Source organism: Paroedura picta, chromosome 7 (genome assembly GCF_049243985.1).
Source record: "Paroedura picta isolate Pp20150507F chromosome 7, Ppicta_v3.0, whole genome shotgun sequence".
Classification (NCBI taxonomy): Eukaryota; Metazoa; Chordata; class Lepidosauria; order Squamata; family Gekkonidae; genus Paroedura; species Paroedura picta.
The window spans coordinates 44,396,839-44,412,336 of record NC_135375.1 but is presented as its reverse complement, the minus strand read 5'-3'; positions in this window follow the sequence as shown (position 1 = coordinate 44,412,336).

Sequence of the window (15,498 nt, the reverse complement as noted above, 5' to 3'; positions counted from 1 at the left end):
TAAGAATGCTGAGGCTAGGTGTAAAAGGGTAAAATAATGCATAGGGTGGGGGATTCTAGAAGAGGACTAAACAGAAAGACTTCTGAATATACATCTCCATTCCACAGACCTTTCAAAGATGAGAATACAAGGCCCAACTGATGCCTCACAACTCCAGGCAACTGAAAGCAAAAGAAAACAGAAGTTCAGTTTCATTGCCAATCACCTTCCTCACCACTTTCTGCTCATCTTTCATTCATTTTGCAGACCCTGTGGAACTGGGTCCTTCTTGTAAACATTTTGATCTACTACCAATAATTCTGGGAAACATTAAGAAGTTAATATTGTGTTTACTCCAGTTAAATATTATACATTTCCTTCTTCGGGCATGAGGAGCAGAATACAAACTGATGGGGCTATTTTAGGAAAGTTACATTATCCAACTGCTTATTTTCTTCACGTCCATCTCTGGATTTCCAAGCAAAATTGTTGCATCTCAGCTATCAAGACGTGGCAAACAATCTTTCCCTCTATCAGAAGTAATAGACAGATTATCTTCCTCTGTGGGGTGCTGTATAAAAACAATCTCCCAAGGGGAAGATTTTTTCCCCCATGAACATATGAAAGATAACATTTTTATGAGCCAGTGTGAAATAATATTGGGATTTTTTTTTCAGTTAGAGAGACCCTGTGGGAAACATTCTCAACAGGTGAGGAAGACAATGTCAAACCAGGGCTTTACATTAATCGGTTCCATCTCCCAAGATTCAGTGATTGCTATGCTGCCTTCCATACATAATAGCTTGAATATGATTTAGTGGTATATTAAAAACCAAGCATTATAGCTACAATATGAAATTCATATCTCTCAAAGATAATAAAAGTTAATTGGTAGCACCAAAATATCATTACAAATGTCTTTGTTTTAGGACATGGTTGAACTATTGCCTCCCCTTCCCATTTTTTCTTACATGTAGAGAACAACTTGGGCTATATAGACATAGCCATGGTATGGTCTCTCTTTGTCGGTATATAGAGTGGGAGAAGTGGTATTCTTGAATGATATGGTTGTTCTTTTGACTGCTCCATTGCCATGTTAAAGTAACAAGTGTCTACGAACAAATATTTCTAAGCCTCATTCAGACATTTATCCCTTAATGCTGGCAGAATCCATAGTGATTTGACTGTGTGAATGACTAGTCATCATTCAACATAGCTCTTTCACATCACCATACCCATACAAAATGGGTGAGACCAAATAAACCACACAAAATAAATGAGTCCATGGAGTAGTTCATCTCCTTCCCCCCATCTCCTGGGCAGTCTGCTATACTCCTGGAAAGTTTTCCTGAGATTTAGAGGCTCTGCAGAACAGAATAGGGTACAGTATGTCATAAGCAAGAGGAATCAATGGAAATATGCATGCATACCTAGGCATGGCCACAAATCACATTTTTGCAGTCTGGTTCATGGTTCACGATAGAACCATGCGCTGAACCACAAACAGATATGAGCTGGAAGGTTGAATCATGGACGTTCATGGAGGTTCTTCAGTTTGTGAACACTGCTTCACAAACCATGAACTGGTCCAAATTTGTGATGAACTTTAGTTGGTCAGATAGCTTATGTCCGTCTATGGATATCTTCTTGCACAACCTCTTGCCCTGTTCATGGTAGAGTGATTCAATTTCTCTCAAGCTGCAGGAACCTGCCTTCCAATGCTGCTTCCCATTCTGCTCTGGCTGGGTTCTGAGGGTGTCGTCAGGGAGACAGGAGAAAGATCAATTTTGTGAACATGTTCCATTCACGATTTATGGGATGCAATCCCTTGATTTTTCAGTCCACATTTTCACCTGTCGGTCATCAAGTATATAGTAACCAAGTCTGGTACCCATTCATGTGAACCATATGTGTGTGTGTGTGTGTGCACAATGTTTTATAGAGTAGAACTCTACAACATGTAATTAATTTGTATCCCAGGATTCTTTTCTCCTATCTTTCTTTCACTAATGAACAAAATTAGAAACTGAACTATTTCATTATAGGAGAGCCCCCTGTAGAAAGATAGCCAGTAAGTCACATGGAACATACATTCTTCCAGCTCTCAGAGAAACAGTGCCTTGGATAGATACGGGGACTATTACACATATGAAAAAGTATTTTCTTCTCATGAATAGAGAATATACAACCATATGCAGATTGCTAATCTAAAGCCACATGAGAGATTACTGATGTGTACAGCTGTAAACTACACATGGATTTTCTTTTAATGAGATATGCATGTGTTCAGATCTCTAAGATGTGATTGATTTTACACAGGGGACTTTGCTGAAAGAAAGGCCAATCACAGCTAGCAGCTGGGGTTTGCCAGCAAAATGACATCATGTGTTTCTAGCTAGAGTACACAAGTATACACAAGAGATTCCCTACAGTAATGTTCAAGAAACAAACCTTCTTGGGGCATGTTATACTTTTCCAGATCTAGGCTGCCAAACGTTTATCTGCTGCAGTTTCTTGAAGATCCAGCAGACTGTTTTTGCAAAGTCATACCTCGATTTCTGGAATTAAGAAAGTGGCATATTCCAGGAAGGAGTACATTTTGTCTAAAAGTAACATTGAAAACACAACTGCAAGGGAGACGTTAAACTAATACCACAGATTGACATTTCAGTTTATATTTTACATTTTAAGGCAAGGAAGTTTTGTTCTGGGGCCTAGTTGTTCAGTCCTTTTATAGACAGGAAAGTATTTTTGCGAAAGGCTTGGAGAGAGAGGCAGGAGCATAAGGTATGGCAGCGGAGGGCCACTCGCAACTGTGTATGATATAATGTTAAGAAAGACATAGTTCTAGGTTGCTTCCACATTGGAATAGTCCCTGATTGTTCTCTCACTCTCAAGGCATTCACAACATCAACGGAGCCTTCACATTTGGACTTCACATTATCTGTTTTTTCCTCTATTTCTCCTCATAAGCATCATTTCTCCTCTCCCATAGCCAGTTTTTTTTTTTGCTGTCTTAAAATCAAATGAGTAGGTTTATTTCAGTCAAGTATATAGCTATATGCTATAGCAGTAAATCCCCTGCTGTTTCCTTGAAGAACATGCTATAGCAGTAAATCCTCTGCTGTTTCCTTAAAGAACATGCTATAGCAGTAAACCCCTGCTGTTTCCCTGAAGAACATGCTATAGCAGTATACCCCTGCTGTTTCCTTGAACAACATGCTATAGCAGTATAACCCATGCTGTTTCATTGAGCATGCTATAGCAGTATACCCCTTGCTGTTTCCTTGAAGAACATGCTATAGCAGTAAATCCTCTGCTGTTTCCTTAAAGAACATGCTATAGCAGTAAACCCCTGCTGTTTCCCTGAAGAACATGCTATAGCAGTATACCCCTGCTGTTTCCTTGAACAACATGCTATAGCAGTATAACCCATGCTGTTTCATTGAGCATGCTATAGCAGTATACCCCTTGCTGTTTCCTTGAAGAACAGCAACAAAGCTAGCAATCCATGGGGTGGGATGGCAGGATGAAGGGAAACAAAAGAGGAAATGATACCAGGTGTTGGAGGTTATTCTAATTTTAGCTATATTTGTTCTGGGTCCAGTGTAATCCCAAATCAGCCAAGGTAAGAAAAATGGGAAGCACAATGTCATTTAAGACCTCAGGCTCCCCAACCAGCTTTGCCATCATCTAGACAGATCTCATTTTCACTTCGTTTACTTTTAACCCTTTGACCATAGCAGTCACTTAATCTCTAAAACTACATGTCTTATTTCTGTTTTCGTCCTGGGTATTGTATGTTTGCTTTTTAGTAATTTTGAAAAAAAAACCAATACAGAAAGTGATTTAATTTAACCTCCCTCCTTCTCCCTACTTTCTAACCAAATGGTACCGTGCCTTATTCCCAAGGTTTGTGGCTAAAGGATGACAAAAATATTGCCACTGAAGTTTTTAGGCAGCAATGGCTGGAAAGAGGTAATGAATAGACTAAAACAAAGATATTACCAAAAAGGCAGGGAAAACGATGACAATTTAAATATGGTTAAACCCAGGATGATTTTTCTAAGCTTTTTGCAATTATATTAAGTTCACCCTGAATGTCTTTGCATTCCAGTTAATCAATTAACTTTTCCCAATTGCTCTATCCCAATATATGGTTGAAAAGGATGCAGTTCCCATCAATGGCATATGGATTGCAGCCATGGAAGCTTTTGATAGGCAGTAGTTTTAGAGGGAAAGATGTTTCACATCAAAGGCTTGTTAGGCCTATTATGCATGAAATGGCGGCATGGAGAACGCGGAGGAGGAAGAAGCGAAGCAAACCGCTTACACATGGGACAGGACACAACGGCGGCAAAACCCAGAGTATCCAATTATGCACGCGGATACTCCGGAGCTACTTGTGGTTGCACCCTGGTCCTGGGAAGCTCCACTTTCTCTGCATCTTGCTAACGCGGCTTTTTCGGCGGCATACATTGACTCTGCACCCGGTAGCCGGCTGCAGTGTGCATAATTGGTGATTTTAGCCGCCGCCATTCCACCCCGAATGCGGACCTTATGTGATGAGGATAGGCTTTCATTTTCCATAATTATCTTCAAATACTTTTCTTAAGACTAATGGCAGAACCTATCTACTTTTTCTTCTTACAGTAATTGCGTATTGCTTTCTTGGTTTAAGGATCTCAGATGAGATGCAAACATTTTCAAAGCCCATCTTGTCTTGTGTTTTGAACTGCTGGACAAAACACAGGAAAGTAGGGAAGAAAATGAATGTCAGTTTTTCACAGGTGCTTCCATTTCAATATTACAAAGCATTATCAGGGCTGTGAGAATGAAAGTCATATGTACACTTTCTGTTGATGGTGCACTGAAAGGGATCCCCATTATGTCTTTTAATGCAATTCAGCACCGCCTGGAGGAACACACTGCAAAAGGGCGATAGTTTCCACAGCTAATCCAGATGCATTGATTAGAGAGAAGGAAGGCACATTTTCTCCCTAATTAAAGTAATTAAAAAGAAAATCTTTTTCCTATAGGCAAGCATGGTGGACACTAGAAAAACATCACTGACACCTCATGCTTCAAGGACGATGCAATCTCATCCACCTTGTCCATTTCTGGGAGAAATATTTTTTCTTTAAAAAGAAAGAAATTTGGCCATTGTCCTACAATATATTAGATGAACTATTAATTATGACTCCCAGTACTTATAAAACTGTTGTACAAGTTAACCTTGGCTGATGAAACCTGATTCACCTCCATATGTTTAACAACAGAGATGCCAAACATGGCAGTTTTCAGATTCTCAGGAAGGGGGGATTTTGTTGTTCCGAAAATACCTCAGATTAGTGTTATTAAATCCTTGAAAGGGTTTGCAATTCTCAAATGTCTAATACATACTTCCCAAACAGCATATACATTTGGCCACCAAACCTACATTTTATTTATTTATTTATTTATTATATTTATATACCGCCCTCCCCCAGGGCTCAGGGCGGTTTGCAGAAAACAGGGAGGATACAATTAACACATGGTAACAGGTAACAGTAACAGCAGTAATATTATAACAATAATAATTTAACATGATAATAACAATGATACATAAAATAGAAATTGTAAGAGCCTCAGCTCGACTCTTACTGGACCCTATGGGCAACCGATTAATGTTGGTCGTAGAGGGGGGGAGCTTGGGCCAATTGGAAGCGGTGGTTTGGTCAACCTCAACCAAATGCCTGGCAGAGGAGCTCCCTTTTGCAGGCCCTGGTGAACTGTTTAGGTTCTGTCAGGGTCCTGATCTCCTCTGGGAGCTCATTCCACCAGGTGGGGGCCAGAATGGAGACAGCTCTGGCCCTGGTTGAGGTCAAGCGGGCTTCCTTGGGGCCAAGGACCACCAGGAGGTTGGATGTAGTAGAGCGCAGGGCTCTCTGTGGAGTGTAGGTGGAGAGGCGGTCCCTCAGGTATACTGGGCCCAGACAGCGCATGGCCTTAAAGGTGATAACCAACACCTTAAGCCTGATCCGGAATTCAACCGGGAGCCAGTGCAGCTGCTGGAGGATGGGCTGGATGTGGGACCTCCAAGGTGTTGCTGCGAGGACCTTGGCAGCCGCGTTCTGGACTAGTTGCAGTTTCTGGATCAAGTATAAGGGTAGGCCAGCGTAGAGTGAATTACAGAAGTCCAGCCTAGCGATGATCGTCGTGTGGATCACTGTGGCCAGGTGTTCCAGGGCCAAGTAGTGCGCTAGTAGCTTGGTTTGGAGAAGGTGGTAAAATGCCAGCCGAGCTACCATCGTGATCTGAGCCTCCATTGAGAGGGAAGCATCAAGTATCACTCCCAAATTCCTGGCAGAGTGGGCCACTTTTAGCTGTACTCCATCCAGATTGGGTAGGCACGCTTCCTCACTTGGACCTTTCCTGCCCAGCCACAGAACCTCTGTCTTTGAAGGGTTGAGCTTCAGGTGACTCTGCTTGAGTCATCCCATCACCGCTTCCAGGCAGCTGGCTAATGTTTCTGGGGGAGAGTCAGTGCGACCATCCATCAGGAGGAAGAGCTGGGTGTCATTGGCATATTGGTGACAACCCAGCTAAAACTTCCGCACCAGCTGGGCAAGAGGGCACATAAAGATGTTAAATAGGGTTGGAGAGAGGATTGCTCAAGAAAGATGCATCTTATGAATCAAAATGTGCATATTATGTCCCTATATGACTATTTCTATTCATACATGGAACTGGCCTGATATATTAATATCTTATTGTTCTGGTCAAAGAAAGTTGAAGTAAAGAACTTATGAGTATGCTACAAATCCCATTATTTGTATAATCAACTTTTATGTCTCAGGTTCTATCAAGACGTGTAAAACACTCTGGGGAGTCTTTGTTTTTCTGTTGAAATTAAATAGAGAAACATTCCTCAAACCAGTGAATCATCTTTGTAATTGCACATCTGCTAGGAAAGAAACATTCATCTCTGTCTGGAACCTCTAAAAAACTATTCATATATGACATAAAAGTATTCAATGGAAGTTATGCCCCAACAGAGTTTTGTCTATACAGACATTGAGAGTGTATTATTTTCATCACCTGAAGGTTTTATTAGCATCCCAAGAGGAGGGGGGTCCTCATCTATGAAAGGGAAAAAAATCAGACAGTTTGCTACTGCAGAATGAATATTTGGTTCAACAAAAAATATTCTTAACTCACATTTGAAAAACATACAAAAAGGTGTGATTATGTTATAACAGTGTTTCTAAGGGTGTGTGTTTGCATATATATGCAGTCTTGTACAGCAGCATTGTAACATGATAACCTAGTTTTAAAAAATTACATTCAGTATACTTTGGGAGAAAGAGGAGGAGGCTATTAAGGGCACGGAATGGTGGAATTAAGTGGTTACAATGAAAAGAAGGATGCAAACAGGTACCACTCTGAAAAAAAGTGAAAAGGGGAAGGGAGAAAAGCATGATGGGATGCTGCCTCATTCCAACTCAGATGCAGAAAGCATGTGATGAATTTCAGCCTGGGAAATGAAGGGTAAAAGGTAAAGGTAAAGGTATCCCCTGTGCAAGCACCGAGTCATGTCTGACCCTTGGGGTGACGCCCTCTAGCGTTTTCTTGGCAGACTCAATACGGGGTGGTTTGCCAGTGCCTTCCCCAGTCATTACCGTTTACCCCCCAGCAAGCTGGGTACTCATTTTACCGACCTCGGAAGGATGGAAGGCTGAGTCCACCTTGAGCCGGCTGCTGGGATTGAACTCCCAGCCTTATGGGCAAAGCTGTCAGACGGCTGCCTTACCACTCTGCGCCACAAGAGGCTCAATAGGGAAATGAAGGGAGGAAGGGCTAAATGTGGAAAGCCTAGAGTCAACTCACAGCATCAAAAGGAAATCCAAAGAGAGACTAAAGTTATGTCTCCTTAGGAAGAAATGGTCTAAGTGAAAACACATATCCACTTTCAATTTTCTGCTTTTTAAAAATAAGCTTTTAAATTAATTTAAACTTGCATTGTACTTAATCCAAGAATTTAAAAAGCATAATAGATACTTACTACAGAGTTTCACCAACTGAACACTATCATGCTACATAAACCAATAATTACACTGGAAGAGATTTAAACTTGTGCTTGTCCTTCTCATTGAAATTCATGATCTACAGTATCCTAAATTTTCAGCCATCATAACCTTTGTATCAACTCCTAACCCTGTATGATATTAAAACCTAGTTTAATTAATGTAATTTTAAAAATATCTATAGTTCTTTAGCTTCCTCAGCTAAAAAAAAAAACCCATCATATTGATGGAATGACAGCAAAAATACCAGCATCTGCCAATAAGATATTGTACTGTGATTTGCCTCTATACTATGAATTGAAAACATCAGACCAAATACATGGAATTCAGCTAGAGTTTATTAACAACTAGTAGTAAAGCCCATTGTGTTCTGTAATGCAATGGGTGCTAGCTCATGGTTTGGTGTAGGTTTTGTGCCTCACTTGGAAGCTTGCAGCCCTAAGAGGAGGTTCAACATGGTGATGCCTCTACCATTGTCTCTACTATTGCTGTCCTTCTCAAGACTATAAAGATCACTCTGCAGGCTAAATTTGCTGCATTCGAGACTGGACTCTGAGGCATTGTACCATTTTGAGGCCCCACCTCCAAACCTCAAAGAATATTTAAAACCCAGGGGTAGCCAACCTCCAAATGGGTCCTGGAGTTCTCCTGGAATTACAGATTATCTCCAGATTATAAAGATCAGCCCTCCAGGCAGAAGTAGCTACTTTGGAGGGTGGACAGGGTTGTTATGCAAAAGAAACATTTGAACTTCCCACACAGGTTGTTGTGGAGACGAAACACTTGAGGCCTACTGCACAGGATTGACAAGGCCAACCACAACAGTATAGTAAGTGAGAAGGGGCTTTTCTGTGGCCTCCCTGTCAGCCAGTGGTTAGGCAGAAAGAGAAAGCTTTCCCCCCTCAAAAGGAAGGCATGCCCATGCCCATAGACTCCCCTGCATTGCTCTTGGAAACGTGTCCCTTCCCTCAGTCAGGGGCTGTTAGTGGCTCCTTCACAGCAGGCCTGAAGGGAAGGGGGGGGGGGGGGTGCAGAATCCTGAGCAAGAGCAGCAATTGTCCCTATATGACTATATATAGGGAGGAGATTCCACCAATAGGAGTCTTTGGAACCTTCAGCATTTTTGTCAGGGTGTGCAGTCACGGTTTTATGTAAATAGATAATTAAAGTCATTGGTCAGTGGATGAAAACCCGCCATGAGTATCTAGCAATGCAATCCTCAACAGAGTTATGCCCTTCTAAGAACAATGGCTTTCAAAAAGAGTTAATCTGACTGGGATTCCATTGTAAATCAAAGAACTGATAACGCTCTTTTTGATACTACATAGAGTATCATTTCTTTGAAAAGCAGCAGCTAAGATTTCCATGGCCAAAATTTTGGTGAAACTAACATTGTGTAAATAAAATTAAAAACAAGAGCCATATCTTGAAATGTGTGCCATTCTGAATACACTTTTCATGATGACAGTGAAATAATAGAAGTTTATTTCTCAAGGGAAATTTACTCAGCATATGTACTCAGCTGGACAGATTTATAGACCCCATTGAATCTATAATTGGGAAAATATTTATTCATAGTTTCAAACTGAAAAAAGACTGTTATGAGTACTAGAAAAAAGACTGTTATGAGCCTCCTTTGTACTAGGTGACTAACACAGTTCCATGGTTTCCATTAACAATTTAGTGTCACTGCTTCAATATTATACATTCAAAGTGAACATCACTGAATAAAAGGGTGCTCCCTTTTATTGGCCATTCTGATAAATCATACAAAATAATTGTCATTGTCATTTTCATCATCAGCCATTAACAAGTGGAAATATATGCTTTCCTGTCTGAACACTTGTCTCTCTCGCTGTCTGTCTATCTAGTCTACCTACGTATCTACCCATCCTTCTCATTGATGCCAGAAATACCTCTTCAGACTTTCCCATCCCTTAATGTTTGATATGAAGAGCCTCTTGTGGCACAGAGTGGTAAGGCAGCAGACATGCAATCTGAAGGTCTACCCATGAGGCTGAGAGTTCAATCCCAGCAGCCGGCTCAAGGTTGACTCAGCCTTCCATCCTTCCAAGGTCGGTAAAATGAGTACCCAGCTTGCTGGGGGGTAAATGGTAATGACTGGGGAAGGCCCTGGCAAACCACCCCGTATTGAGTTTGCCATGAAACCCTAGAGGGCATCACCCCAAGGGTCAGACTTGACCTGGTGCTTGCACAGGGGATACCTTTACCTTTAATGTTTGATATATGACTGGATCTTATCTATGTTTGATATGATATGACCAATGTAAATGATTTTCCTAAGCCATTTCTTCAGTACATACTTCTTTTTAAATGTTTGTTGATTTCCCCACAGGAATCTTCAAATCTGTGCAAGTTGTTCTGCAGTAGGACTTTTTTCCTAAGGCTGTAACCTGCAGCATACTTTCCATAGTTGTTTTGAAATGGAAACAACCTCCCACCATGCTCTTTACCATTAATTTTTTTATTTGTCCATGCATGTTAACATTAATATGTTATTCCAATGTTAAAATTTCAAAAAGTCTAGGCTGCCCCCCATTTCCCTCCTTACATCAAAAAAACAAAAAGAGAGAGAGAGAAGTCTGTCTAGTGATCCCTCTGCCACAGCATCTTCCAAGGACATTGGAGAGGGCATGTTCCCAATAAAGATGCCTGGGCTGCCTTCTAGACTCTCCACCTTGCTTCCCTCCATCCTTCCAATTGCTACCCAGAACATAGTTTCTGCCTGGCACTTGGGACTGTGCTCAAAAAAATGAAAAGGAGGGGAGAGATTTTTATTATTCCAGCATTTCCCTGCTGCTTTGGTAAACTGCATAGAATCCTGGCACAATTAGGGCGCTTGTACAGCAATGTTGAGGATTCTTTGTTCAAATCTCCCTGGCCACAGTCCAGTGTCTGTGATTGGCAAAGGACTGATTCTTGCGTGGTGAGTGCAAAAGGATCCAGGATGTAGTGATTCTCTAGTCTGATGTTGCAATTCACAGGCATGCTCAGTACCAAGAACATAGGACAGGGAAGCGTAGTTGTTGCCATCTTACCCCTCTCCTTGGAACATATTGTTGGCTATTTCAAGGCTTGCCAGCAGCATTATTCCTATGCACTTTCAGCACAGAAATTATGATTTTTTAAACAGTCTCTAAACAACCACACACAGATTTGGGGGGGAGGGGATGAAATGTCATGGCAACCAATGTACAACTACAATGTTCATACAAATAACTAAATATCAATCTTGTGATTAAAACAACCTGGACAAAGTTTCATATACAGTGAAAGCACTGAGCACCTAATCATGTTTCATCTTAATTGCTTTGTAATGCAATATCCAATATTTTTAAATTAAATTGTAATGATCACAGTGGAGAGAAGGAGAGGGCTGTAGGCATGATAAAATAACAACTATAGGGACATGCGACTAAAAGACAACATGGTGGCATCAAAAGCTGCTAATGCTTTAATTCCTCAATGAAAAACTTAGCATCAAGATGCACAGCAAATTTAAATATTGGTCCTGGCTCCGGCCTGGTAGAACACTCTTCCAGGTGAGATCAGGACCCTGCAGGCCTGACATCCACAACTATAGACCTAAAACAGCTCCACATGGCCTGCAAGACAGACTTGTTCCATCAGGCTATTTGAGGCCTATAAATCCACCAGTGAACCTATCCTCCCTATGCATTCATATTGAATTCATTCATATAAAACAAACAGCCAATACAGTCAATTAACTGTCATTCACTCCACTCCAGCACTTTATCCCCCCTACCACTGCCAAGATAGGTAATGGCTCCTATCCTTGAGGAATAATGTTATAGGAAAGGATTTTAATTTGATTTAATAATTTTGTTTAAAAAAATAATAAGTTAAATTGTTTATGCTGAGTCTGATTATGTTTTATCTGTTTTGTTACTCATTACATTCTATATTGTACACTGCCCTGTGCCCCTGGGAAGGGCAGTATAAAAATGAATTGAATAAATAAAATCAAGGCATCAGGGGATTTGGAAACCATGAAATAAGGGAGAACACAATTTGTTTACACCTGTTGAAGGAGATTTCAGTGTGAAAATCTTAGGTTTCTTCAGTTATTTGAAGGTATGAACATGCAGATAAGCAGTACTGTGAAAATGGTCCTACTATTTTTCATTCTGTTGAAACAATTTTCATGAGCATTAGATGTGCTGAAAAGGTGCTACTCCATGCTGGAATCCCCACAGGGACTGTGCCAAGCCTTACGTTGATGGACTAACAAGATCAGTGCTGGAGGGGCACAGTTAGGGAAGGCAGGTTCCTTTCTATAGCAGACCTCCCAAGGCTTACCTCCATTCAACACTGGTGCTTTGAGGGGGGGAATGGGAAGCCAGATTCATTCCTGTTTGTGATATAAGTTTGTGAAGGAAGAAATTCTATATGAGAGTAGGTAATATATGCAAGGTACCCAGAGGAGTCACACACAGAGAAGAGGAAGGAAGGCCCACATACAAATTGAGGTGTATGGAGAGTCCTAGAACACACATACACACCAAATTGGTGCTGGGTGCTCTAGTTTCACAGGGAAATTATAACCTTGGGCTATGCTGATCTGTTAGCCCCTAAAACAATGTTGATATTATGTATGCTTGACAAAGGATCTGGGATACATTTGTCCAAAGTGAGGACAGTACTCTGGATGAAACCTCAATTATTTCTCCAGAGATGGAAATAACGGAGATGTAAAATAATGGTGATACACCCTTGATTGTTGGAGAGGAAACTGCCAAGGTGAGAAAGGAAGGTAGCATTTGGAAATCTGATGAGATTAGTACCAGTTCCTATGAGAGCCTATTGTCCCAAAGGTAGGTATCTCTTTTGAATTGGGAAAGAAAGCCATTAGTGAGACAACTCCTACAATCTCACCAAATCTATTCTAAGCAACCAGGTCTGTGCTGGAGCTTTGTCATCTAGCTGGCATCCATTTTTTCTATACCTGCTTTTGGCAATCTGAAATGAAACTGACATCTCTCTCTATGGCCATTTCAGGCAGGCCATGTGCTGTACATTAATATTTGGTGAGATATGAAAGAGTGTTTCTGTGTATCTGTCTATAAACTACCCCTCAATGTGAAGGGAGTCTGGTTGCTGACATCCACAACTACAGATCCCCCCAGGGGGTGCACAGCAACTGTGGTAGAAAATCAAAAAAATACCTCACCTATCCATCCTTGAGATCCTCTTGTGGCGCAGGGTGGTAAAGCAGCAGACATGATGAGTGGTAAAGCAGCAGACATGATCCCCTGATGAGTCTTTTGAACAGACCTCCCCAAACCTGAGAGCCAAAGGCCACATATATATAATATAATTTAAAGAAGGACAACCACTGAGGAAAACAAAATTGAAAACGGTTTAATCTAGAGGCCGTTCTGGTTGTGCTTATACACATAAATATACAAGAAGAGATAAGAAACGTTTATTTGTATTTATTGTGGAATTGATTAATATAGCCCGGGATAGGTTCTGTTTTCTGTTACAAGAAAACACTAGAGGGCGTCACCCCAAGGGTCAGACATGACCCGGTGTTTGTACAGGGGATACCTTTAGCTTTATCCATCCTTGGAGGGCATAGCTAACTTATTTGTCTAAGAAAAAGAAGAGTTGGATTTTATATCCTAATTTTCACTACGCAAAGTAGTCTCAAAGCAGCTTATAATTGCTTTCATTTCCTCTCCCCACAACAGACACTCTGTGAGGTAGGTGGGTCTGAGACTCACAGGACTGCCCTATGAGAACTGTACTATCAGGACTGTGACTAGTCCAAGGTCATCCAGCTGTGGAGGAGTGGGGAATCAAACCCAGTTTGCCAGATTAGAAGCCACAAGTCTTAATCACTACATCAAGCTGGGTAAAAGATTTTGTTTGGCTAACACTGATTTGGCAAAGGAAAAAAGATTTGTGTTTGGAGGGATTTGAAGAAAAAAGGTACCTGGCATCATTTGAAATTGTAAAGCAGTTTGTAAATTGTAAAGCACCTTTACGTCATTCCCTTTTCTTAATTGATACCCTACTCTTCACTCTAGTGGGGACTCCAAGTGATGCACAACATTCCCCTCTTCTCCATTTGATCCCCACAGCAACCTAGTGGGGTAGGTTAGGCTGAGAACATGTTCTTTCCCTGTTTAGTTAAATGCATGCTGGAGCGCTGAATTTGTTGAACACAGGCAGCATCAGGATTTCAGGAGTTGATTCAAAGAAGGCATTGCAAAATTTCTTAGCAGGAGGGGGGAAGAGGTAAAAGAAGATATAATATAAATTGAAATGTTTATACGCCGAATTAGTCAACAAGAGAGGGCAGTTATGGGCTGGATCCAACCAGCTTTTAAATTCTTTCTCATCCTGTTCTCTCCAGACCTGAAGCTGCTTCAATTTTGTACCTGCAGGTCCCTAATACCTAACATAGCTTTTTTTTGGGGGGGGGGGGGGTAGGGGGGGAGAATGTCAAATAGGATCCCATTTCCTTTTTTGTTTTTACCAGCAGAAAAATTGGTTGTCTCCAACTCTATGTCTTTCCAAAATGTTTTACTTTTTGTTTTTAATTTCTCCACCTCTCTCTCCCCTTCCCTTGGTAGTGCTTTATTTTTTTTTTGGGGGGGGGGAGCTTCTATAAACATTCAGACAAATATTATCTACATTTTAGTATGCAATGTTTCGCTGCTGCAAATTGCTCTTCATCATGCCCAGCCTCCATCAGATAGTTTTTCCATCCAAAGTTCAACAAGCCAGCTTTCAAGCTCCATCTGCCCAGCAGATGATTTCCTGCCCGTTTCCTGCCCTACAGCAGGATTTCTACTGGATTCCATTCCTGTGAAAAACTCATTTCCTCCCCAAAGGACAGGTGGCTTTTAAGACTTCAAAACTACAAGAGCAGATGTAAAAAGCCTCCTCTACTTTGGATTTCCATGCTAATTTTTCTCATCAGATTTGCAAGTCTGGAATTGTCATTTTGATCGAGTGCAATAGAAGACATAAATGTGACACTCAAGGAAACAGACACTCAGCATTCAGAATTTCAGTGTGTGTGTGCATGCGCGCGCTAATCAGGTTTTGACCAAGTTATAAGTGTATCTCTGTATTATTTCTGGAACTGCTGCTACTTATGCTGAGCATACAGCGTTCTTCTAATAGCTGTGCTACATGCAAGAGTACAAGAGATGAATTAGGTGAGAGGTTGGCCATAGTATGGAAATGACTGTCATATCCTGAGAGGTCCATCTGTATTTCTCTTAATTAAATGTAAGAAGAGACTACTAAAACTGTTGAAATTTCTATTCACAGCAGAACTTTGGAAAGTCACATCCTTGATGAAAACAGTGCTGTGGGAATGATTTATACCTGCACATTGTTGTTCAAGCCAGGATATACTGAACTGCTCTTAGTCAAATTTTTGGCACTGTATTCT